The sequence below is a fragment of the Mustela erminea genome, chromosome 5, assembly GCF_009829155.1.
Source record: "Mustela erminea isolate mMusErm1 chromosome 5, mMusErm1.Pri, whole genome shotgun sequence".
NCBI lineage: Eukaryota > Metazoa > Chordata > Mammalia > Carnivora > Mustelidae > Mustela > Mustela erminea.
In genome coordinates, this window is record NC_045618.1 from 9,084,871 (window position 1) to 9,111,281 (window position 26,411).

The window sequence follows — 26,411 nt, forward strand, 5'->3', positions numbered from 1 at the left end:
CCGGCTTTCCCCTCTCCCTGCCGCTCTGAAATTCTTTCTGCTTTCAGGGGTCACACCTGTTCTCAACTATCTCGGTCTGAACCTCCCAGACAGCCAAGCCTAAGGCGATCCCAAGGAGCTGCAGGATTTTTCCGGGGGGTGGGGAGATTCGGAGGAAGGGAAGAGGGAGTGAGACAGGAAAGGGGGGAGAGCCATTAGGAGGGTCCAGCGCCAGCTGGCTGTCGCCTTAATGTGTACTGTCCTGTGGGACCATCTGTTCCTCCCCACAGTCTGTCCAGGAGGGGAGAAAGGGGGAACATTTGATCAGCTGGCTCCCATGTCCACTGTCAAAGCTTGGCCCGGGAGGTTGCACCCAGTGGGGACCCATGATGTCTGCCCCTTCAGCATCAGCAGGAAGCCCCCACCCCCACCCCCGGGCACGGGGGAAGAAGAATCACAGAGCAGGACACAAAGGGAGACGCTGTCGAGGCATGTGTGGTGGTGGTGGTCAGAGTCCATGAAAAGATGCTTCTAGCAGCAACAGTTAGAACAGGACATCTGAGAGAAAGAATCCAGATGGTACATAGGAGGGATTTGATACAGAATATGTACAAAACCTACACCAAACAGTACATTTAAATATGAAATCTCAAATGCTTTCCCCTCAAGTTGGAAAGAAAACAAAGTTGCCTATGAACACCATTTCTATCAACAATGTACCCGGAGTCAAAGGGAGTTCAGGAAAGGAAGAGAAGGAAAAAGGAGCTACAATGATTGGGAAGGAAGAAATAAAGCTGTTATAATTCATGGAGAATGTGATTGAATGCTTACAAATGCAAAAGTATCTATACACTAACCATGAGAATTAATAAATTAATTTGTTGGGAACCATGGGGAAAAAGTCAGTTTAACAATCAGTTTGGGGGGGCACCTGGGTGGCTCAGTGGATTAAAGCGTCTGCCTTCAGCTCAGGGCATGATCCCAGAGTCTTGGGATCGAACCCTGCATCGGGCTCTCTGCTCGGCTGGGAGCCTGCTTCCCCATCTCTCTCTCTGCCTTCCTCTCTACCTACTTGTGATCTCTGTCTGTCAAATAAATAAATAAAACATTTTATAAAAAATCAGTTTGGGGGCACCTGGGTGGCTCAGTGGGTTAAGCCTCTGCCTTCAGCTCAGGTCATGATCTCAGGGTCCTGGGATCGAGCCCCGAGTCGGGCTCTCTGCTCAGCAGGGAGCCTGCTTCCCTTCCTCTCTCTCTCCCTGCCTCTCTGCCTACTTGTGATCTCTCACTCTCTGTCAAATAAATAAATAAAATCTTTTTTAAAAAATCAGTTGTATTTCTAGATAGGAGCAACACTGACAAAAAAATGAAATCTTACGTGCCATTTATGACAGCATCAAAATCATCCAACACTGTCTGGCTCTGAAACCCATGGATGTATGATAAACAACTCAAGGATGATTACTTTAAAAGGCAAAACAAAACAAAACAAAACAAAACAAAACAGATATACTCAAGGCTCTGGAGCTGTGACTTTCCATTTCCTTTTTACTTTGTTCATATTGTAAATGTCTCCCCCTCCAGGTGCAGATCTCGTCTACTTCAGTGTGTCTCCCTGGGAGGTGTGATCACAAAGGTGGTAAGACCTGTCCCATTGATCCAAAGGACACTAATTAATGGTAGAAATAATGCCACGAGACTGCTTCTGAAGGCCTCCTGGGGAAAAGTCAGGCATGCTCCGTGAGTAGAAATGGACACCGTGCAGGTAGAAGCCACAATCTGAAGGAAGAGTTAAAAGATTTTTACAAACTCTTGTAAAATCTGGAGCTGGAAACTCAAAGTCTCTGGTTCCCCTTTCCTTCAATATCCTCTTGGTGGTAGTCAAATCTGCTCTCCAACTTCAAAGTCTGCTCGCTTTGGGGAGAAGAAGGCTGTGTATTTTCCAATAAATCTGGGAGAACTTCCTTGGGGCAGGGGGCAGGTTGGAAGCTTCTTGAGTACCTTCACCCACCATCATACCCAAAGCCCTGGGTCTTTGCCCTTCACTCGCTTTGTCAACTGCCCCGTTTTGTTTGTCTAAAATAAGTCTTCTCTGGGCACCTGGGTGGCTCGATCAGTTAAGCATCTGCCTTCAGCTCAGGTCATGATCCTAGGGTCCTGGGATCGAGCCCCAAGTTGGGCTCCTGCTCAGCTGAGAGTCTACCTCTCCTTCTCCCACTGCCCACCACCCCCCACTGACTCGTGCTCTCTCTTTCAAATACCTAAATAAAATCTTTTTTAAAAAAAATAAGTCTTCTCAGTGTAGTGTTGCTCCCATACATCACATACTTCTCATGGTCGGCCAGAACGTTCTTTGGGACTTCAGAAACCTGTCTTGGTTAGCTTGTTGGACTCCAGGGCCTTTAACCCACAGGGCACTTTGGTTTCAGTGACTAAAGCTGACAAGCTTTTAAGGGACCTACTGGGATGTTACAAACCAGAAGAAAACACATGGACTCTAAATATAAAAAAAAATCAATATAAATACATATTTAAACGTCCATAAAACATAACACTAGGCAGCTAATCAATTGGAACTGTAGTCAGCTCGTCCTTGGTTTGGTATGAATTATACTCAGCAAGGCCGTGGGCGCATTTCAATGTGTGTTTTGGGGCGGTGCGTTCTCTCAAATGAGGAACACTCGTGCCCTTCTGAAGTCCTCTGTGACCTTCCAGAACTCCCAGCGTGGGCCTGCAGATTAGGACACCTTCTGAGTTTCACGGGGTGTTGATTAAATGAGACCCCTCAGAAATTAAAGCCCATGGAAAGAACAAGAAATATCTGCCAAAATGCCAATACATATTTCTTTAAGGTTCTTTGAGGACCCTTCTGTCATCCTTTATCCTCTCTTTTTTTAATATCAGAGAACAAGGCACGGTTCCTTGGAGACATGTCCTCCCCCACCTCCTACTCTGGTTTCTCTGCTCACCAGTCCCACTCGAAATCTGCCACCGGGGTCCAGACAAAACTCAAGCAAGGGAAAATTTTCTGTCATTTCTCGTGCCTTGTGGACGCTTGATTTTTCCGAGGCTTCCACGCAGTTTTACACTCTACTTGCCAAGACTAGGAGCAACTGATTAAGAATCAGTGCCCTTGGGGCACCTGGGTGGCTCAGTGGGTTAAAGCCTCTAACTTCAATTCAGATAATGATTCCAGGGTCCTGGGATCGAGCCCCACTTCGGGCTCTCTGCTCAGCGGGGAGCCTGCTTCCCTTCCTCTCTCTCTGCCTGCCTCTCTCCCTACTTGTGATCTCTGTCTGTCAAATAAATAAATAAGATCTTTAAAAAAAAAGAATCAGTGCCCTTCTCTCCATTGTCATCTGTCCCACTGGAACCCTCCCCCTCCCAAACCCCCTCAAATTTTCCTGGAATATTTAGCCTCTCAGTGTTCTCCACGACTGATGAAAGAGGGCTTTTCTTTCTGTCTTCTTCTGTCTTTTTCGTTTGAAAGCTCCTTTCACCCAAAGCTGGATACTCTCTCATTACTGTTAATTCCTGGGAGGAGGGTGGTAATAACAATCACAACACTAATTATTGACGGAACTTACTCCGGTCTGCTGATGGGGCAGCCAAGAGTGGCAAAGCTGTTTTTTGTTGTGTTTTTTTTTTTTAAGACTTTATTTATTTGACACAGAAAGATCACAATTAGGCAGAGAGGCAGGCAGAGAGAGGGAAGCAGGCTCCCTGCCGAGCAGAGAGCCCGATGTGGGACTCGATCCCAGGACCCTGAGATCATGACCCGAGCGGAAAGCAGAGGTTTAAGCCACTGAGCCACCCAGACGCCCCTGGCAAAGCTGTTTTAAAGCAACACAAGACCACACTCTCTACATGGGATTTTTCCAGTGGCTAAGAATCCATATTGGACTTTAGAATCCATATTTCTAATCTCTAGCAGTTATTAGAGAATAATGTGATTAATCAAAGTTTTGCTTATGATAAAAAAAATTCTTTCCCTGGAGTGTTCGAAGACCTTGAGTCAGGAAGAAAGCAACAGATGCCCTGGAGGGAGGCAGTGTTTCCCTCGCACCTCCCGCCCCCTTCTGTGGAGTTACGGAAGCACAGAAAGAAATAGGGATTTTATATGCTGCTCCCCAAAACTGCTCCTTCTCCTCTGCTCCATTTCTGAGTCTGACATCGTTCCTTGATTCACTCTCTGAACCTTGGAGTCACTTCGGATTTCTTTCTTACCTTCATTGCTCCAGCCACATTCAGATGCCCATCCGTGTGAACCGTCTCTACCTGGCAAGCCCAGACTACCCAGTTGCATTTAACTTGGTCTCCCCACCGGGAGCCTCTACCCACATACACTCCAAAAGATGAGGCTTCCTACCTGATAGTCTATCCAGTTAAGGAAATTTCCTTCTATGATTAGCAACTTTTTTTTTTTTAACGAGAAGTATTAATTTTACTGAATTTCTTTTTTTGCATCTCTTAAACTCAGCATGTGAATTCCTATCGGATTTAGCGATATGCTGTATCATATTAATGTATTTTCTATTTTTATGCCATTTTAACCCTCCCGAGATAAACGCTACTTCCGTGTGATAGCGGATAATTGTTTTCAATTGAATTCAGTTTGCTAGTGTTTTGTTTGGGATTTTCACAGCTATGATTTTCAATAATTAGGGGTTTGCAAGGCAGTGATTTTCCAAGAGTGAGCTGCACGGCCCTTTGTTTCCATGGAGGCCCTAAGTCTAGGGGGAGGCGGGAGGAGGCCGTGGGGGAGGGTAGTGAGAGCCAGTAGGTCACGCCCCTCTCACTCTCTCCTGTTCTGCCTCAACCAAAGACGCTTTGTGTTTTAAAACCTCTTTTATACATGGGGCTTCCACACGTGGCTTTAGTATTTATTCACATTTTCTGAGTCAAAATGAATTGGGTGGTTTTCCATCTCATCATATATGCTGAAACACTTTAAATAGCATGGAAAATGATCTATTCCCTAAAATCATTTCGACTTGGATCCTTTTAATGGGGGGGGGGTGTAGTAAGAGGGTCAGTAACTTTAAAGACCTTTCAAACTGAAATTGATTTTAGATAATTGTAGATGCCCATGCAGTTGTAAGAAATAATACAGAGAGCTTCTTTATTACTTTGCCCAATTTTCTCCAACGCTAACATTCTCAAAACTATGGTATAAGACCATAACTGGGATATTGACTTTGGTATAACTTACCAGTCTTTTTCAGATTTCCCCAGTTCTACTGGTACTTGTGTGTGTGTGTGTATGTGTGTGTGTGTTATGCTATACAGTTTTAGCACTGGTGTGGGTTCCAGTTTTGATGAGCACAGTCAAGCTACTCAACACTCAGTCCCTAAACCACAGGAATCCTGCACGCTGCCCTTTTATAGTCAGACCCACACTCCTCTGGCGTCCCTTCCCCTTCCCCATTTCTCATCCTTAAAAATCACGACCTAGTCCTCCATTTCTAAATTTTTTTCATTTCAAAAGTGTTACATGAATGACACTTTTCATACAGTGTGCGACCTTTAGGGATTGGCTTTTCTTTACTCAGCCTAAGTCCCTAGCAGCGCGCCTGGCTGACTCAGTTAGTGGGACATAAAGCTCTTGATCTTGGGGTTCAAGCCCCATGTTGGGTGCAGAGATAACTTTTTTTTTTTAAGATTTTTCTTTATTTATTCGACAGAGATCACAAGTAGGCAGAGAGGCAGGCAGAGAGTGGGGTGGGAAGCAGGCTCCACACTGTGCAGAGAGCCCGATGTGGGGCTCGATCGCAGGACCCCAAGACCATGACCTGAGCCGAAGACAGAAGCCCAATCCACTGAGCTACCTAGGCGCCCCACAGAGATTACTTAAAAAAAAAAAATCGTGGGGGCATCTGGGTGGCTTAGTCAGTTAAGCCTCTAACTCTTGGTTTCAGCTCAGCTCATGATCTCAGGGTTGTGAGATCAGCCTCACACCAGGCTCTGTGCTGGGCGAGGATCCTGCTTAAGATTCTCTCCCTCTGCTCCCCAACCCCCTCTCTCTCTAAAAAAAGACACCTGGGTGGCTCAGATGGTTAGGCATCTGTCTTTGACTCAGGTCAAAGTCCCAGGGCCCTGGGATTGGGTCCCTCACTGGGCTCCCTGCTCAGCAGGGAGCCTGCTTCTCCCTCTCCCTCTGCCGTTCCCTCCACTTGTGTTCTCTGGCTCGCTCTCTCTCTCTGTAAAATAAATAAATAAAATCTTAGAAAAAGAAAGCTTTAAAAAAGTAAAGAAAAAAAAAAAAAAAAGAAGTCGTCCCTGGCTACTCATCCAAGCTGTTTCACAAACCAACGGTTTGCTCCCTTTCACTGCTGAGTACCGTCTGTGGTATCTGTTCATAATGCACGGTTTGTCTAACCACTCATCTGCCAAAGGACATCTGCGTGACTTTCAGTTTGGGGCTATGGCAAATGAAACGCCATGAACATTTGCATATAGGTTTTTTGTTTTGTTTTGTTTTTTATTTATTTATTTGACAGACAGAGATCACAAGTAGGCGGAGAGGCAGGCAGAGAGAGAGGGGGGAAAGCTGGCTCCCTGCCAAGCAGAGAGCCCGATGTGGGGCTCCATCCCAGGACCCTGGGATCATGACCTGAGCCAAAAGCAGAGGCTTAACCCACTGAGCCACCCAGGCACCCCTGCGTATAGGTTTTTGTAAGAACATCAGTTCTCATTTCGCTGGGGTAAGTGCTCAATTTCTGGGTTATATAAGTGCATATTCAATTTTATAAGAAACCACCAAACTCTTTTCCAGAGTGGGGATACCATTGTACAACCTCACGAGCGAATGTATGAGTGTTTTAGTTTCTTTATTTCCTCACCAGCATTTGGTTTTATCCCTATTTTTGATTTTAGCCATTCTGATAGGTAGGTAGTAATAGCTCACTGGGGGGGGGGGCATTTTTAAATTTATTTTTGGAGATATAGTGGACATATGACATTATGTTAAATTTCAGGAGTTCACTGTGGTTTTAATTTACATTTCCCTGATGGCTAATAATGTTGAACATCTTTCCATATGCCTGTTTGTCATCTCATACTCTTCCATTAAATCCAATATTCATGTCTTTTGCATGTTTTCCTTCTTTTTTTTTTTTAAGATTTTATTTATATATTTGACAGAGAGAGAGAGCACAAGTTAGCAAAGCAGCAGATAGTGGGAGAGAGAGAAGCAGGCTCTCTGCTGAGCAGGGAGCCCAATGCGGGGCTCAATCCCAGGACCCTGAGATCATAACCTGAGCCGAAGACAGCCACTGAACCAACTGAGCCACCCAGGTGCCCCTTTTGCATGTTTTCTAATTGGATTATTTGCCATTGCTTTGACTGCTAAGTGTGGAGACGTGTTTATATATTCCAGAAACTAGTACTTTGTTGGATGTGGGTTTCCAAGTATGTGGTCCCCTGTGCAGAGCTTGTCTTTTCATTCTGTTCATCTTTCACAGAACCAAAGTTTTTCGTTTTGATGAAACCCAATTTGTCACTTTTTTCTTTCATGGATCATGCTTGAAAGTGTCAAGACTTAGAACACTTTGCATCGCCCTAAATTTTGCAGATTTTTGCCTATTTTTTCAAAAAAGTTTACAGGTTTGGAGCCTTTGGTTGGTGCATGTGACTCTTGATCTCAGGATCATGAGTTTGAGCCTCATGTTGGGTGTAGAGATGACTTAAAAAATAAAATCTTAAAAAAATTAAATAAATATGTAAAATCTTAAAAAATAAAAGATTACAGGTTTATGCTTATGTTTAAATCTATAGTCCATTTTGAGCTAACTTTTATAAAAGGTGTGAGATTAAGATTGAAATTCTCTTTTTTTTTCTTTTGTGCCTATGGATATCCAATTGCTTCAACACCATTTGTTAAAAAGCCTGTCTGTCCTCCCTTCATTGAATTGCTTTTACACCTCTGTCAAAAAAACAGTTGAGGGGCGCCTGGGTGGCTCAGTGGTTTACAGCTTCTGCCTTTGGCTCAGGTCATGATCCCAGGGTCCTGGGATGGAGCACTATATCGGGCTCTCTGCTCAGCGGGGAGCCTGCCTCCCCCTCTCTCTGCCTGCCTCTCTGCCTACTTGTGATCTCTGTCTGTAAATAAATAAATGAAATCTTAAAAACAAAACAAAACAAAAACAGTTGAGAGGTACCTGGGTGGCTCAGTGGGTTAAGCCTCTGCCTTCAGCTCAGGTCATGATCTCAGGGTCCTGGAATTGAACCCCACATCGGGCTCTCTGCTCAGCGGGGAGTCTGCTTCCCCCTCTTTCTCTGCCTGCCTCTCTGCCTACTTATGATCTCTCTCTGTCAAATAAATAAATAAAATCTTAAAAAAAGAAAGCAGTTGAGCATACTTGGTGGGTCTATATCTAAATTCCCTACGATCTGTATGTCTATCCCTGTGTCTTTTTTTAGTCTTTTCTTTTTTAAGATTTTATGTATTTATTTGAGAGAGATGGAGATAGCGACAGAGATAGTGAGAGAGAGCACAAGCAGGGAGGAGAGGGAGAAGCAGGCTCCCCAGAGCCTGACGCAGGGCTCCATCCCAGGATCCTGGAATCAGGACCCGAGCCCAAGGCAGACGCCTAACTGACTGAGCCACCCAGGAGCCTCAACACACAGTCTTGAATACTGCAGCTACATAAGTTTTGAAAGGTACTCTACTCAGGTAGACTGAGTTTTTGTATCCTTCTCTTTCTTTCTTTTTTTTTTTTTTTTTTTTTAAAGATTTTATTTATTTATTTGACAGACAGAGATCACAAACAGGCAGAGAGGCAGGCAGAGAGAGAGAGAGGAGGAAGCAGGCTCCCGGCTGAGCAGAGAGCCCGATGCGGGACTCGATCCCAGGACCCTGAGATCATGACCCGAGCCGAAGGCAGCGGCTTAACCCACTGAGCCACCCTTCTCTTTCAAAATTGTCTTGGCTATCCACTTCCTTTGACTTTCCACATGAATTTTAGTCTAAGCTTGTTAATGTCTTTAAGAACCTTGCTGGTGGTTTGATAAGAATTGTATTAAACCTATCCATCAATATGGAGAGAATTGACATCTTCACTACATTGAGTCTTACAATCTAAACACATAATATATCTCTCCATTTTCGTAGTTCTTCTTTGATACCTTTCATCAGCATTTTGCAGTTTTCAACATGCAGACCCAGTACTTGTTTTGTTACGTGTATAAGGCAGCTAGTTCATCTTCACTAGAGGAACTAGTGAAGCACAAATGACATTGTGCTTCTATTTTCCCTTTTGCATGCTCATTGTTATTGTATAGAAATGCAATTGATTATTCTGTGTCGATCTTGTATCCTGTAACCTTGTAACATATATTTATTTGTCTTGGAGGGTTTTTGTGTGGATTCTTTGGAATTTTCTATGTAAACAATCATGTCACCCATAGATAAAGCTAGTTTTATTTCTTCCTCCTTAATCCATATGCCTTTAATTTATTTTTTCTTACATGTGTGCAATGGCTAGACCTTCCAGTACTGTGCTGAGCAAAAGTGATGAGAACAGACATCTTTGCCTTTTTCCCAGCTTAAGAGGGAAAGCAGTTTTTCACCATTAAGTTTAATGTGAGGTGTAGGATTTTTGTAGATGCTCTTTGTCAAGCTGTAGTGATTCTCCTTGATTCCAAATAATTATGAATAGGGGTTCGATTTTGTCAAATACTTTTTATGTATCAATTGATATCATTATATGATTTTTGTTTTATTAGCTTGTTCATATGGTAAATTTCACTGTTTGATTTTTGAATGTCAAACAAGCATACCTGGAATAAATCCCACTTGGTCATGGTGTATAATTTTGGTTTTGTTTTTTTTTTTTTGTATACATTACTAAATTCCAGTTGCTAATATTTTGTTGGAGAGTTTTTTTTTCTGAGTTCATGAGAGATATTGGTCTACAGTTTCCTTATTTTTTTTTTTTTTGTACTGTTTTTGGCATCAGGGTAATAATAACAACCCCATAAATTAAATTGGGAGGTGGTCCCCTGTCTTCTATTTTATGAAGAAATTGTGTGGAATTGGCATTAATTCTTCTTTAAATGTTTGGTAGAATTCTCCAGTGAAACTATCTGAGCCTGGAGATTTTTTCTGGGAGTTTTAAAATAATTAATTCAGTTTCTCTCATGGTTATAGGAGGAGTCAAATTGTCTGTTTCATCTTCGTTGTGTTTGGTAGTCTGTGGTGCTTAAGGAAATGGTCCATTTTGTCTTAAGTTGTCAAATTTACCACTGCATAATTGCCCAGAGTACACCCTTATTATCTTTGTAGTGAAACATCTGCAGTCCCCTTAATTTTAAGAAAGAGAAAGATTTTGTTACTCTATTGTATGTTACAAAAGAACCAGAGACTGGAATGCAGGGTTGTTTTTTTTTTTTTTTTTAAAGATTTCATTGACTTGTTAGAGAACGTGCATGCATAAGCAGGGAGGCAGCAAAGGGAGAGAGAGAAGCAGACTCCCTGCTGAGCAGGAAGCCCAACAAGGGGCTCAGTCCCAGACCCGGGATCATGACTGAGCCAAGGCAGATGCCCAAATGACTGAGTCACTCAGGTGCCCCATGGAATGCAGTTTGAATGCAGCCAACGAATGCCTTGTATTATACGACACTGCCATATCCAAATTTTTTTTTATTTTGAAGTTGTTTAATATTTTTTTTAATTTTTAAATTTTTAAATAAACATATAATGTATTTTTATCCCCAGGTCTGTGTATCGCCAGGTTTACACACTTCACAGCACTCACCATAGCACACACCCTTCCCAATGTCCATAACCCCACCCTCCTCTCCCGACCTGAAGTTGTTTAATATTAAAGATTAGAACTTGTAGGAGCACCTGCGTGGCTCGGTCAGTTAGGTGTCCACGTCTTGGCTCAGGTCCTAATCTCAGGGTCTTAGGATCAAGCCCTACATCAGGCTCCATGCTCAACTGGGAGTCTGTTTAAGATTCTCCCTCTCCCGGCGCACCTGGGTGGCTCAGTGGGTTAAAGCCTCTGCCCTCGGCTCAGGTCATGATCCCAGGGTCCTGGGATCGAGCCCCACATCAGGCTTTCTGCTCAGCAGGGAGCCTGCTTCCTCCTCTCTCTCTGCCTGCCTCTCTGCCTACTAGTGATCTCTGTCTGTCAAATAAATAAATAAAATATTAAAAAAAAAAAAAAGAAAAGATTCTCCTTCTCCCACTGCTCTCTCTCTAAAATAAATAAATAAAACCCTTTTTTTTTCTTTTTTAATTAAAATTTGTAAGGGCACCTGGCTGGGTCAGTCAGAGGAGCATGTGATTCTTGACCTCAGGGTACTGAGTTCAAGTCCCACATTAGGTGTAGATATTACTCAAAAATAGTATCTTTTAAAAAATGCTTTTTAGGGACACCTGGGTGGCTCAGTGGGTTAAAGCCTCTGCCTTCGACTCGGGTCATGATCCTAGCGTCCTGGGATAGAGCCCCGCATCGGGCTCTCTGCTCAGCAGGAAGCTTGCTTCCCCCTCTCTCTCTGCCTGCCTCTCTGCCTGCTTGTGATCTCTGTCTGTCAAATAAATAAATAAAATCTTTAGAAAAATGTTTTTTAATTTGTGCTCACAGAACACTCCAGGTCTGTACCTATAAGCATGGTATCTGTGATTTTTTAAAAAAATTATAATTCTGGAGCCTCAAAAAAGCATTGTAATTCTGTGATTATTATTTCCTTCCTTCAGTTATTTCTGGAACATGCCACACTGATCTTTGTTATTTGAAAAAATGAGTTTTTTACTCTCTTATATGTTAAAGGATCAATAGAATCTGTGGTGATGTACCCTGTTTCATTCTTGCTATTAGTAGTTTTCATCTTCTCCTTTTTGTTTGTCAATCTTACGAGCAGCTTATCAATTTTTTTTTTCATTTTGTTTCAAGGACCAGATTTCTTTTTTTAAAAAGATTTTATTTATTTATTTGACAGAGAGAGAGTTTCCCTATTTTCCATTGTACTGGTTTCTTCTCTTGTCTGTATTCCTTCCCTCCTCCTCCTTACTGTGGATTTTTTCTCCTCTTCTTCTCTTGGTCTGTTCAGGGAGAAACTTGGGTTATTAACTTGAGACTCTTTCTCATGCCGAATGTCAGCAGATAGTGCGACGAACCTCCCCCTCTCTCCTCCGCTCTCACTGCGTCCCTCATGCTGGGATATGTTGTCCTTTTGTGGACATGCAGTTCTGTGTCTTTTTCAATAGCAGAAGTGTACATGATTCATTGCCCATGACCCACTCTCATCCAAGTGATGAACAGCTTCAGTGGCATATGGTTTTCAACCACGTCCTGTATCTAAAAAAGGAAAAAAGAAAACACAGAGAAATGCTTCCAAACTCAGGTGTACATCTGAGACATCGTGCTCAGATAGCCTGCCAACTGTGGAGGAAAGTCAGGAAGAAATTATGTTGGAAGAACAGGGTGTAGGGAACGTTGTTGGCCAGCTGTATGCAAGTTTCCTGCTTTTCTTCTATAAGGGAGAAAATTTTGGGTCACTTTCTCGCTGGCGCAGCACCAATCAGTCCTCTTTTAAGTATGCCGAACAGAATCTTGCGAAGACCTTGGTTTCTCTGTTTACAACAGGTTTTACAGGGCATTGAACTTCTGTGGCTTTTAATACTGTATCGGGTTGACAGATGTCTTGCTGAGGTTGATTGCGTTCTGCTGTGTTGTGTTATGTTGTGTTGTTTTTATACAATTTCTTTTGAGACTTCCCTCTCGACCCGTGGATTATTTAAAAGCGTGTTGTTTAATTCCTACATGTTTAGCTATTTTATTTGTCTTTCTGCTATTGATTTCTACTTTGCTTCCATTATGGTCAGAGAACACACTCTGTATGATTTCAGTGTCTCTTTTTAGTTGACGTTTCTTTCATGGTCCAAGATATTTTCCGTGCTAGTGAATATCTCATGGGCGCCTGAAAGAGAATATCTACTCTGTTGTCAGATGGAGTGTTTCATGAATGTGAATGGGAGCCTGTTGGTGGATTGTGCTGTCCGATCTTCTCTGTCTTTGCCGACATCACGTTTGGTAGTTCTAGTAGGTTGCTCTATCAGAGAGGGGAGTGTTGAGGTTCCTAACCAAGCCGTCCGGTTTCTCTGTTTCTCCTTTCAGAGCTCTTGGGTTTTTCCATCACGTAGTTTCCTGGAGGATTGACCCTTTTATCAATAACTTGTCAAATCCCTTCTATTGTCGTCGAGCCCTCCCTGTTTTTCACATACCTTTGAGGTAGCTTTGACAACCTAAATCTTCCCAGAAAACCCTCCAGCCGATCACTGAGGCTCCCCAAGGATTTTGTTACACTGTAGCATATCCTGTGTGTATGCATACATTGTGTTTTTACAGGCACACAACATAAACAACGATCTGCAAACAGCATGTGGTTGAGAGCATTGCTTTGTAAGATTTTATAATGCACATAAATGCAATGAGACTCTTTGTATCCATTTACAAGTTGGTTTTCTCACTCAACACCACTGTTTTCAAGATGTGTCCATGTTAACACATAAAGATACCTCATTGCTGTGCTGTAACCTTTTGTGTGGATAAATATTAACAGTTCCTCTGCTCAAGTGGTTCTTTATGTGATGGGAAGGCCTGTTATGGGATACAACTGGGACAACAACCAGAAACCAGTCATTTGTTTTCCTTTTAGTGTTCTCACCTCTCCCAGCAACACCCACTCCCCATGCCCCCAGATCCCCATGGTCCTCCTAGGGACTTGTTTTGGAAGCTATCCCTACAGTTTCCCCCCATGCTAGTTCTTTGTTTTCACCTTGGAATGCTTTCTCTACCCCTGTTAAACTTGACTCACCCAGCAGGGCCCAGGGCAGATACCTCCAAAATTCATCTTTCCCTGCTCTGTCACCACATTATATCCGAATCTCCACAGCATTCTTAGTCTTATTTTGCAGTTCGAGCATCTTCTGCCCCATTGGGCATGATTCGTTTTCTTTTAAAGGATAGGATGATAATTTTTTCAGCTCTGAGCCCTGTCTCCCTTGGGAACTGCTTATCTCCCAGCATTGTGCCTAGAACATGCTGAGCACTTGATAAACATTTTGAAATCAACCCATCCATGAACAAAGCCTCTGGCCTTTAAACAGCTCCTAGGTATCACACCCACACAGCTATGCATGGACCCACTTGAGTACACAACAGAATTGCACGGCACACACGGTCGCTTTCCCTGGAGAGGTTCTTCTGGAGCCAGGCCCAGGCATCCTGCAGTCCTGTCCCGGCTACGTTCCTCCTTCCTCAAAGCTTTCATGGATGCCAGGGAGAAAGCCTCCGGGCTGGAGGCCACCCCCACCCCCACCACCCACTGGATGGGACAGATTTTCAGGGGTGGCAAGTGAGAGGTACATGACTCCTGTCCCCCCCAACCCCAGCTGGAGAGTTATCAGAGCACACCTCCAAAGTTAGGATGATATTCCCAAATAATGACTATAATTAATTGAACACTTAGGCTAAGTAACTCTTACTAAGTAACACTTACACTAAGGGACATTTCCTGGCACTTTGCAGACACCTAGTTGGTTGGTTGGTTGGTTGGTTTTGTTTTGTTTTCAAAGATTTTATTTATGTATTTGAGAGAGAGAGAGATTGAGAGAGAAAGAGAGAGAGTAAGAAGGGGGAAGGTCAGAGGGAGAAGCAGACTCCCTGCCTAGCAGGGAGCCCGACTCAGGACTTGATCCCTGGACTCCAGGATCATGACCTGAGCTGAAGGCAGTCGCTTAACCAACTGAGCCACCCAGGCGCCCCTGCAGACATCTAGTTGTAGCTGCTGCTGCTGCTGCTGCTGCTAATATCTTTGGGGTTTATTTGGTCCGAGACTCTGGGCCAAGTGCTCTATACAAATTATTTTTTCTTACTTTAACCTTCTCAAGAATCCTAGAAAGTACAAACTATATATGACTTTTATTATCATTCCTATTTTACTGATGGAGAAACTGAGGCTCAGAGAGCGGAATAACCTGGTCATGGTCACACAAAAAGTGGCAGAGGCAGAAAGCAAACCCAGGTAGTCCCGGCTGGTTCCGAACACCATTCTCACCCCCTCCCCGACTCCTTACCTTTATTAATGGTTGCATGATTTTTAATTATACAGAGAAAACCTGATTATATTTTTTAAAACTCCAGGCCACATGGAGTACAAATCTCCTTTAACCTTCCCTTTTTCCCACCCTAATCTGCATAGAATTTCGTTTTTTTAAACTTCTGGCTTTGCTTTTAAATTCTTTTTTGGTGAAGCAATAGATGCCACAGTTCAGAAATTAAACTGTCCCGGGGCGCCTGGGTGGCTCAGTGGGTTAAAGCCTCTGCCTTTGGCTCAAGTCATGATCTCAGGGTCGTGGGATCCAGCCCTAGATCGGGCTCTCTGCTCAACAGGGGACCTGCTTCCCACCTCTCTCTGCCTGCCTCTCTGCCTACTTGTGATCTCTCTGTCAAATAAAAAAATAAAATCTTAAAAAAAAAATCAAACCGTCCAACTATCCAGCGCCGTCTCCGCCTCTGTTCCTCACGGGCCCCACCACCTGTCCTCTCCCACCGTCTGCCGGGGGGGGGGGGGGGGGGACCACTGGGTCCCTTCTCTGAATGTCCTCACACAGTGTCTTCATCTACATGCATGCTTTTACAAGCGTACTTTCTGATTTTTTCCCACTTGGGGCTCCAAAGATAGCCCAAGATAGCCCACGATACCCACGGCTTTGCGTTTCAAGGGTTGTTTATTAACCATTGTTCCATACTGTGTTTTGCCTTCTGGTTTCTGGGAAGGAAGGGAGTGGGACAGGCCACAGCCCACATTTCTAAAAGGAGGCGTTTGTTCTGTGATGTTCTCTTATCTTCCTTCCTGCGGCTCACTCCCACCGCTCTGTCCCCTCCTCCGCTGCGGCTGCCATCACAAGCTGGGCCCTGGACCTCAGTCTCCTCCGTGGTGTGTCCGTGGGAGCCCCCCACCCACAGACAGCCATGGCCACCCCTTGGCCTTCCCATAGCGCCGGTATGCCCTGTAAGGCACAGAAGCACAAGGATGCTTTTGATAGCAAGTAAGCGTCTAAATGTTGGACTTTCTGATTGAACGAGGAGAGCACATTTTGGGGCAGGGGCTTCATGGGGACCACTAAAGGGCGGCCACCACCAAGTGGCTCTTCCTTGGGCTGGAAGGAGCAGCCAGCTCAGAAGGACTTCTTCCTCATAGAGTTCCCCACCAGGTGAAGGCAGGACACCCTCCACCCTCCGCAGCCTCCGTCCTGGCCAGACCCAGCCCTGCCATGCTCCCTTGTGCACCCAGAGCCGAAGCGGTGACTCATTGGTGACCTTGATCCCAGCTGCTCCCCGAGAAGGGCAATCACTGACACCTGGCCCCTCCCTTGGGAGCCGAAGCTGACAAAGCCATCTCTTGCCACAGCCCTGCCCTGGGCAGCCCCTTCAGACCAGGAGTTCCGTCTTTACGGAGCTGGGCCCAAAAATGAAGATCTGGTTGAATGTATCCAAGCCTGAGATCAGAAACCACTGGCTGAATAGTGACCGACACTGCACCCAAAGGTACTTGCAATTCACCCCAAATTCATAGAGTAATATTCGTTGTGAGCCTACCACATGCCAGACACCGTTCTAGGTCTCTAAATGGAATGGCTAGCCAGGGCCCCTGCCTGCCTGGAACTTCCACTCTGGGAGAGCAGACAGCCAATCGCCAGGCCAAATAAAATGTATGGGTGTGTGTATTTGTACCGTCAATGTATGTGGGTTTGTATTGTCAACCGGGAACACCTGGAGACACCAAGCTGGGGTCATCATTTGTCATAAGGGCACAGACCACTCACCACAGTACAGGGGTGTTAGAAGAACCTCCATAGGATTTAGGCGTTGGACAGGTGGTTTGGGGAAGGGCCCAAGGAAGTAGGGTTCTGCTCTAGATTGGGTGCTGGAGAAAGCAGGGATGAGTATGTTATGATAGGATATCCCCATACATCATATTCGAAAAAAAGGAGGCCAGATCAAGGTCAAAGCTGTAATTAATAAACAGCACTCATACTAACTAGGAGAAGTGTATGGTTGGTATTTTGTGACTTGCAACATGCTTATTACTTGCTGTGTTGAGACATGATTATGGAGTGGTCTTGCTTTTGTCTTGACCCAAGAGTGGCCTTGTCTGATGCCAATGTTCTGTGAAATTCTTTGTGTTCAATGGGAGAACACCAAGGCCTAACTCTACCTGCAGGGTCAGCTTCTAGATGTTGGGACTGTTTCCTGCTTTTCCCCTACCTTCCCCAATATATAAATATATAAATAAGATTTCCATTAGAAGTAATTACTAGGGAGTAAGGCCAGGGATCCCCAGGGTGGGGAATATGGGGATGTTATAGAGAGGGTCAGGTAGGCCTGTGTGGTCAGGTAACTAATCTGAGCAGAAACTTAAAGAAGCAGGGGGGTGAACTGTGTGAGCTTCGGGTTGGGGAGAGCTTTCCGGGTAGAGCCAGCAAAGGCAGGGGCCCTGCAGTGGGAATGGGTTTGGCTTGCCTGACTGAGGCCTGGCAATGGGGTGTGGGGTTCCAGAGCAGAGCGAGGGAGGACAGAGAGGTAGGAGATGATGTGGGAGAGGTGGTCCGGGCCAGGTCAGGTGAGGACAACATAAGGAGTCCGGCCTTCACTCTGAGATCCGAGGATTGCGAGGGGAGGACAGCCACAGCACATTCTGTCCTTAAGCTCCCTCTGGCTGCCGTGTTGAGAACGGACTCTGGGTGGCCAGAGGGGAAGGAGAGAGACTAGCCAGACAGAGGCTCTGATGACCCAGGGAAGAGATGACGGTAGTTCGGAGCAGCCTGGTGGCAGCCATGAATGTGATGTGACTGGCTGGCTCAAACTGGTCAAGGACTGTAGGCAGGTAAGGGAGCGTCTTACCTAGACTTTTTATATGAGCAAAAGACTGAGTTGCTGTAGAGTCAGCCCTGACAGGTTTTCTCTTTTTTTCTGCTTTGAAGGCAGGGGCATCCACTTCAAAGATGGCTATCCAGCCACGTCCCAGCTGGAGATACGAGCCAGGCCACCCCCACCCCCAGTGCTGCCCCTCCCCACCTCCGCCCCCTCCCCCCCAACACTGAAGCTCCTTTGTTTTGGAGATCTTGTTTGGTTTCAGTAACTGACCATTTGGGCCACTTCTTTTTTCTCTTCCTGCTCTTTAAATTCCAGCTTTTATGTTTGGAACTTATCAATAAAGAGTGAGCCCCATGAAACCCTAGGCTCCCCTGTCCTGAATCCCAATAAACACAGAGCTGAAGGCATATGTTTGCTTGCACTCTCTCTCTCTACCTGGAAACTCGCTATGTGGCCCCAAAGGTGCTATGTAAGATCTACGTTCTGCAAGTAATACATTTACAAAGTTTCCTGATGGTTGTGGCTGAAGGGTATCTTGTGATCATAAGAGCCACAAGGGCCATTCCAGCCATAACACTGGCTATTGACAGGAGGAGCAGGGTATGTTTTGCAGGGTAGTATAGTAGGAGCTCAGTGGGGGCATGTTAGGGTGAGGTGCTCCTAGACATCCAAGCTGAGACATGGAATAAGCAGTTGTACCTGTGGGTCAGGAGTTATAGAGAAGTTGGGGTGGGAGTACAGATTTGGAATTTGCCAGAAACATAAGGCAGGGTCCTATATGAAATCACCTGGAGTGTGAATGCATGTAGAGAAGAGGTCTTAACTTCTGGAGGTGACTCCAATACGTGGTCATTTGGGAAGTGAGGAAGAGTTCAGCAGAGGAAACTGAAAAAGGAACATCCCAAGGGCAGAAGAACCAAGAGTTCAATCATCTATTAACAAGTTTGCATTTCATTCTGTGTTGCATCTCAGAATTTCTAAGACTTTAGATTCTAAGCCACCAGAAGACTGGACAGATGACAGCAACAGGAACAAAAGAAAAAGGTGTCGGCTGAACTGTCCATTGACATGAAGAACCTATTCCCTCTTTTTTTTTCTTGGTAAAAGAGCCCTGACTCTGTTTAGAGAGGCAGTACACCCTGCTTAAATGGAGCTAACATGGTTAGGAGGCACACATCTGGTCTTCTGCTCTATCCCTTCCTGCCTCTGAAATGTGGATGTTATGGCTGGAGTTCCAGCAGCCACCTTGGACCATGAGGCAACTGGAAAATGAAGCATTAAGTTTGGGGTGTTTCTACTGCTTGATAACTGTGGAGTCGCCAGCCGTGTTCTGGATGACTTAACTTCAGATTTATTTTGCATGAGCAAGAAACAAACTTCTGTCTTTTAAAAATTCATAGTTATTTTAGGTTTTCTGTCACATGTAGCAAAAGCTAATTCTAACTGATAGGAGATTTGTTCATAGGATTTCAAAACTGTGTAGATGACTCGTGAGAGGAAGCAAGGATTCAGTATGTCATAATCCCTGCTCTCCCAGAGCTTCCTGTGCAGTGGGGTGGACTAACAGGTCATAAGCGGGTCATTACAACACGGGGGTAGGGGCTGTGATGGTGGTTATGCTCCTGGGTCTAGAGTGAAGACTGAGACAGATGGCAAAGCAAGCTTCATCTCCTCTTTTCCTCACAAATCATATCTAAATTCAATAACTCAACACGTGTTCTTGGTCTGAATTTGTTCCACTCCCGGCATTTGATTTTAATATATTCCAGTACCTAATTTAAGCCGTGGAGTTGAGGAGGGGGGAAATGATAATGCAGACTCGATTTTAGATGCTTGGCACTTACAATATCTCAGAGAACCTGAATGGAATAATAAACAATGCTTATGAGCTTGCTAGGAATCCATTTTGTATGCAGAGTTTCATCCAACCAACAATTATATAAATACTCTAGCTCTAGAAAATTGGTGGGATGCTAAAACTACAAATGTGATCTGTGTCATTTCCCTAATGGGCCAATTATTTTGATGCCTCCTTTTCCCCTTGGAGGCATCTTAACAGCACACTTGGCCAAATTCTTACTTCTGGCCAATACTGCTCTTAAATACCAGAACCCTCCTGTCTTAACTCTCTCCAGATCTCCAGAGACATAAACCTATATTGAGCACTTCCTAGGTGCCAGGCCCATATGCTCTCTTATTTAATATGCTCTCTTATTTAATCATACGCTTTCTTATTTAATCTTTACAGTAACCCTGCCATAAGTTCTAGAAACCTCAGAGTCAGGGCTCTTTTACCAGGAAGAATCTGACAAGCAGCCTGAGCAATCTGCCTCCAGCCCTCTCCAGCTCCTGAGGGTAGAGGCAGGATTCAAATCCAGATCAGGTTTCCTCTGCTGTCCTCTCTCTCTGCACCATACAGTTTCCCCCAGATGTCTTCCCTGCTGTCACCTCACACCCTGAAGTCTCTTTTGTCCAGACAGGTCTTTAGGCAGGGGTTCTCCTTCCCAGCTCCCACCAGAGAAAATCCCACCCCCTCTTCCAAACCTTCTGGGTGCTCCCCTCCCCCTCCATAAACCTCAGATCTCCTAACAGTGTGACCTCTGCTTCCTAGGAATTCTCCCCGCCCCATAGCACTTGGGACTTTCTATATTTTACCGGGACTTTTCGTATCCTTAAGTAACCTATCTTATTTTCGATTTTCAGTCGAAGAGAAAAAAGACATTGATTGTACACTTAACCTTGTCGTAGGAGTTCTTGTCCTCTAAGCCCGAAAATAGGACTTTTTACCCGCCGTGTTACCGATGAAGAAGTCGGACACACAGTAATCTGAGGTCCTGGAATGAAATGCAAAACTAAAAGACAAGAAGTAGAAAATTATTGGCTCCCGTTGGGAAATTAGCATATGGCACAGGCGTCAATCAAACGTTTGGGGAGTGAATTAGCGAATGGACGAATGAATGAACGAACGAATGAATATTTGAAGACTGGCTTACATAAAGAACTTAGTGAGAAATCTATGGATCGGAGAGCTGAAGAACCCTGAAAAATACATATTCCAAGTACTTAATAGGGTTTAGTGGCTGCAGAAAACCCCAAACATTGAAACAAACCCAGAATAAAACAAAAGGGCTTCCCTAACACTTTCCCAAGTAGAAGCGTGGTTCCGCACACCCCGTACAGAAGAGGCATTTGCAATCCACACAGTTCTCTCCTTCGGAAAGCTCTAGAACACCGGCGGGTTTTTGTTCCTAAACTTCGGCCGCGGGGGCGGGCGGGCGCCTGTCCCTTTAAGAATCTGGTCAAAGTCTTTTTCCTCTCCCCGCCCCGCCCCCTCGCGGTGCCGGCGCGGCCCGGGCGCCCACCCCCTTCCCCCACTGCGGGCTGAACTACGGGTTCGGCCGACCATCCGTCACAGAGGCGCCGCTTCTGATTGGCTTCTTTCCGGGAAGGCGGGGCGGGAAGGCCTGAGAAACTAGTTTGTTGGCGGCGCCCGGGCTGTACCGCAGCGGCGGCGCGCTCCGGCTGTGGCGAGCCGGGGGAGGGGAGCGGCGGCGGCGGCGGCGGCCCGGGCTGTGGAGCCTCGCGCGGGGCCTCTGAGCGCGGCGGCGGACCCGGGGTGACGAGCGCGGCGGGCGGCGGCGCCCCGAGCGGTGAGTGGCGGGGCCGGGCCGGGCTGGGAGGGGGACGCCGGCCTCGGGCGGGTCTAGCCGCGCGCCCCAGTCTCCGGGCTGGCACTTGTCACCGTCACCCCCTCCCCCGGGTGGGGGCCGGGGGTGCAGGGCCCTGCGCGCCCCGCCGTGGGAACCCCCGGCTGAGGGAGCCCCCGGGGTGGGGGCCTCGTGCCCCGGCAGCCGCGGCGCCGTCCTCGGGGCCCGGGACCGCCCCGACCGCCGCGGGGTCTCGGGGGCTGGAGTCGGGGACAATGGTGGGGTGGGAGGGGGCTGGCGTCGGCCACCTCCGCTCGGGTCCCCGCGCCTGCTCCCGCCCCGCGCGCGCCTGCGGATCCGGCGAGGGTCTTCGCAGAGAGTTCCCGGCGAGGGAATGAATTGTTTTGCAAATGGATGTTGCGCGCGGGAGCTACAACTCTTTCCCTCGGGAGCGGTTGATTCATTGAGTCCGCAGACTCTCTTTTTAAAAAATTACTATCGATCCTGGAAAGAGGAGGCTGCTTGTGTGTGAGGATGTGAGTGGCTGGGCTCCGCGCCCGGGCTGGGCGAAGTCCCCGCGCCCTGGACGCCGAGGGCCAGATGGCCGCCTGCCTCGTGCGGGGCGAGGGCCGGCCGGGGGAGTTAACCGGGGCAGTGTCCCCCGTCCCCGTGGCCCCGGCCGCCCACGCCCTGCCTGACGGGACCCCTCGTCTCCGCGTGGAGAGCTGTGAGCAGCGGAGCAGTGGTCACACGCTGCGAAGTCCCCCCACCTGCCCACCGAGGTGGCACACCCCCCCCCCCCCCCCCCCCCCCCCCGGCAGGTCGGCAGGTCCGGAGCGAGCCTCCTCCAGCCTGGCAGCCCTCTTCCCCACATCCTGCCCCGGCTCCTGGACCGCCTTTGGGCACGCCCCCCGGTTCCTTCTTTTCCTCCTCTAGTTGCTTGAGAAGCTTTTCCTTTCATAGACTGTACCCCTAGGGGCACCGTCCGTTTTTTTGTGCCGCCGCTTCGAAGTCCCCAAGGTGCGTTTTCACCCTCTTTGTGCAAAGAAAAAAGTCTTTATAAAACCTGATCAAAGGGATTGGGGTGGAGGGCGACCCAGGCCCCTGCAGTGTTAAGCTGGGCACTCTTGGGTCCTTCTGACTTGCTTTGAGCAGGAGAAAGGCTCCCAGAGCTTTGGCGGTCCCTGGTGAGCCAGGAGGGAGAACGGCAGGTGTCTGAGCCTTCTGGTTTCCACTCTGGCCATGTGAAGAGTGAAGTTGCCGGGCCACGGGGTGTGGGGGGAGTAGGGGGGAGGCAGGAACCAACCAACGCCCTCACCCCCGTTCTTATCATACACCAGACTACGGGGACAGTGATGTGGCATCAGGCCCTTTGGGACCCTTGACTTCTGTCTCCCCCTTCATAGGTGGGACTGATGCTCAGTGGGCCCGGGTGTGCTGTTAGGATTCCGAGGGACTCTTGTTAAAGACTCGCATTTGGGGGCTGGGGGCAAGTGGGGAGTAGGACACAAGGTCCATCCCACCCCGGACAGACTTGGTATCCTTCTGAGACCAGTGGTCCTGGGGTCCCCAAGCTGTACCTGAGGAGGGTGATGGAGTCAGTCAGTCTTCTGGGCCTGGCAGCCCTCTTGGTCTTGAGTCATTACGTTTGCCGGGAAGTGACTCCAGGGAGGTTGCTAGAGGAGGTAGAGAGAAATGGTAGAAACCTTCATCCTGGGGCTGGGGCTGCAGCTGGATTTATGTTTGTGGTGCAGAGAGAGGGGCTGCGGGGGAGCTGCACACTCAGCGTCTGAGGCAGCCTCTGCAGCCCCTTCCTCCCTAAAAGCCTCTCAAACCTCTGGGCATCCAGTGTGGACAGAGGAGAGCAGGAGGCCGGGGAAGATGACCCAGGCCTGGGACTTGGAGGTCTGCAGCAAAAGTGGGCTGGCTTCTTCCCTTCTACCAAGCTGTTGCGCCAGGGGGCTGGGGAGGGAGTAGTATTCAGTGAGCGGTTTGTTTATTCATTTGTTAATTGACTAATTGAGTCTACATGGGGAGGGCCTTGATCAGGGCTCTGTACTCTGGGAGCTCCTAGACTAGGGTGTGCTGGCCGGCAGAGTGGGGCCTTGGCACATGGGCACACAGGTGTGTGCACAGTACCCCCCCACCCCCCGCCGTGATAGGGGCAGCAAGGGGAGCTGAGGGGAACGGGTGGCAAAGGCTTTTTGAAGCGATGATGCCTTGGCAAAGTAAAGATGAGAAGGGCATGGCAGAGCCCTGAGGCGGCGGCCTTCTCCCACCACCCACCTGCACTTCTCCTAGAAGCCAGTGCCTTGCAAGTTCAAGGCAGGTGCAGGTCCGGGAGAATGCAAATGGGAGGTGAGAGAGGGGTTCATCTGAGACTGTGGAGTCAGCAGCCCCGGGAGTCTCCAGGAAGATGGATGCCTTCTCCAGCCTGGCTCAGCCTCTCTGCTCAGGGGGTCCTGGGAAAAGCCACCCCACCAGCCCCGAAGACCAGCCCGTCGTCTGAGCCTGCGTCCATCCGGACCAGCCTGCAGTGTGAATGTGGCCTGGCCAGGGAGGGGTGGACAGAACCTGCAGGAGGAAACAGAGTAGCCAGACGCAAATGAATTGGCTGGTTGAGATGCTGGTTTTCATCTAATGTGGTAAATTTCATAATTGAATTGCCTCCGGCAGCCAGAGCTATTGAAGCATTTTCCCAGCCAGAAAACACTTAGTTGGGACAGCTTGGGGGCAGGGGTGGGGGCAGTATGTGTGCATCCACAGCTTTTACTCACCTCATCCCAGCGGGGCCTTCCCCTCTGTAATCTGGGTCTGCCTGCCCCTCCCCCCAACCCCTCCACCCCCCTCACTCCCCCCCCACCCCTGCACCACACTGCACTGCAGCCTTCACAGCAGGTCCCAGCCTTGTTCCTGGACCACCTGGCCTCTGAGCACCAATGCCCCTGTCCCAGTCAAAAGGTCGGGAAAGCTGGTACCTGTCACCTGCAGGCAAGGCTGACTCCAGGTCCCCGGGCTGTGGGGATGGGGATGGTGGGAGCAGAGAGAGAGCTCAGAGATGGGCGGGCTTCCTGTTCAGTCTCTTCTGCGCAAGGCTGGGGAAACAGCTCGGGCTCAAGAACCAGACTTGGATTCAGATGCTGCTTGTGTATCTGTGATCTCTTGGGCCCCAGCCACCTCCACCCACCCTTTCCCCCTCCCTCTGGTGCCAGGAGACTCTGTTCTTTCTCACAGCTGAGCCTTTCCTTCTGAGCCCCAGCCATGCCTTTTGGAGGAACAAAGGTAGGCATATGTGGCTCATTGACCTGTTCTTCAAAACACTGGGTCAGTAGTGAGAAACCCAGTTTCATTGGGAAATCTCACCCTATTTCCTCACAGTGGTCTCTGGCACCCCTGGGGTGTATACAAGGCTGGACCAGGCTGTCCGGCCACACTGTTGTAATGGGACTGAGGTTCAAGACCAACTCCACCTCTTCCCCATCCTATGACAGTTGGAACTCCTGGAGCCTGTTGGCAGAACGAATGCTTCAGTAGGGATCTGAGAGTCCTCCTGTGCCTCTGTGTGTGTGATTTCATGTAGGTCCCCTTACCTCTCTATGGGCCTCAGCTTGTCTTCTCGAACATGTGTGGATGCTCTTCGGTGCAATGCTTCTGTTAGGTGTTTTGCTATAAAATCCCAGAAGTTCTTACAGCCTCTGATGTCATGTAATTTTATAGGCTTGAGTTACTTGCCTAGCGTCTGGGGCAGGAAGAGATAGAGAGCAGCCAGTGGATTGTGGTGGGGCAGATTAGAAATCAGGAGTCTAGACTTCCTGCTCTGCCTGTGCTGTGTGCTGTGGGGCTCTGGGCAGGTTGCTTTCCCTCTCTGGGCCCTAATTTTTCCTCCTGGAGAACTAGAAGGGTATACAGTAGGCAAGCTCCCAATTTTCTTTCCTTTCTTGGTGAGTGGAAACTGAGTCAGACTTTCCCAGTTTCCGAGGCCTTCCTTGGCTCCCTGCCTCTGTCCGCTGCCTTGGAGTCCAGGGCCTAGGTGTAAAGGTACTGGTGCCCATGGATGAGGGGCTAGTGACGCCAGAGGACTGGGTCAAAGAAGAAAAAATCTGGGCCCAAAGGAAGGTGGCAGATGCATGGCTTACTTCCCAAGGTTGCCCTGGCTGGTCCCAGGCAGGGGCCTGGGCAACAGGTGTGGGAGCACTTAGGCTGACACCTCTGTCCCAATCCCAAAATGGATGGGTTGGGATCTAGGCCACAGGTGTCCCTGGGGCCACTTCCAGGAAGAGAGATGGGCACAGATCTCCCAAGATTGGTAGGGATCGTGAGTGAGCCTAGGGGGACAGGAGGAGGACGCGAGGCTCCTACACATCAGACTTTGCCAAGGAGGCGCCTGCAAGACCAGTTGGATTGCTCTTCCCGCAAGAAGGCGGGGGCTGAGCTGGGCCGTGGGAGAACCGCATCTCTGTTGCCAGAGGGAGGACCACGTTCTCCTTGGGTGTCGTTTCCCACCCACTTCTGCCTGCCAAGAAGATACCTTCTGCCGTCAGCCGATCCATCGGAGTAGGATGCAGGGATAGGATGGAAACAAAAAGCCTTGTTTATTTTCTACCTGTTCTTGTTGGGCCCCCCAAGGAGAGGCTGACCACAGATCAATCTAGGCTGAATGGAATTAATTTCCTAATTACGCTAAGAGGAGCCTTGCTCACCCAATTCTAGGATGAGCTGTCTGCCAGGTTTACAGGTGGCCAGGCCAGATTTGTCTGGGCAGGAGCGAGGGCCAAGAGACACAGGAGTTCTTTTTCTAGAAAGTCATTACATCCAGCATCCAGAGTTCGAGTTCTGCTGTGTGCTACCAGATTTGTGAGACCCTGGGCAGCAAGTCCCTTAACCTTTGCAGCCTCTG

At 47.8% G+C, this 26,411-nt stretch overlaps 1 protein-coding gene and 1 long non-coding RNA gene across 3 annotated transcripts in view; both read left to right on the forward strand.

The window, feature by feature from the left end:
- Nucleotides 1–17,770: 17,770 nt before the first annotated feature.
- On the forward strand, nt 17,771–18,007 carry LOC116590380. The gene is made up of 2 exons (XR_004285571.1): nt 17,771–17,877; nt 17,975–18,007. It is a non-coding gene; the product is annotated as an uncharacterized LOC116590380 (long non-coding RNA).
- Nucleotides 18,008–21,351: 3,344 nt separating this feature from the next.
- Nucleotides 21,352–26,411, forward strand: part of KLHL25 (kelch like family member 25) — a 33,946-nt gene continuing 28,886 nt past the window's right edge. The window contains exons 1-2 of one of the 2 annotated variants that reach the window (XM_032342087.1): nt 21,352–21,430; nt 21,467–21,517. The gene's annotated coding sequence lies outside the window, so the exon portion shown is untranslated. Of the gene's footprint in view, nt 21,518–26,411 lie in introns of both variants that reach the window. The other variant, XM_032342086.1, reaches the window with a different exon arrangement.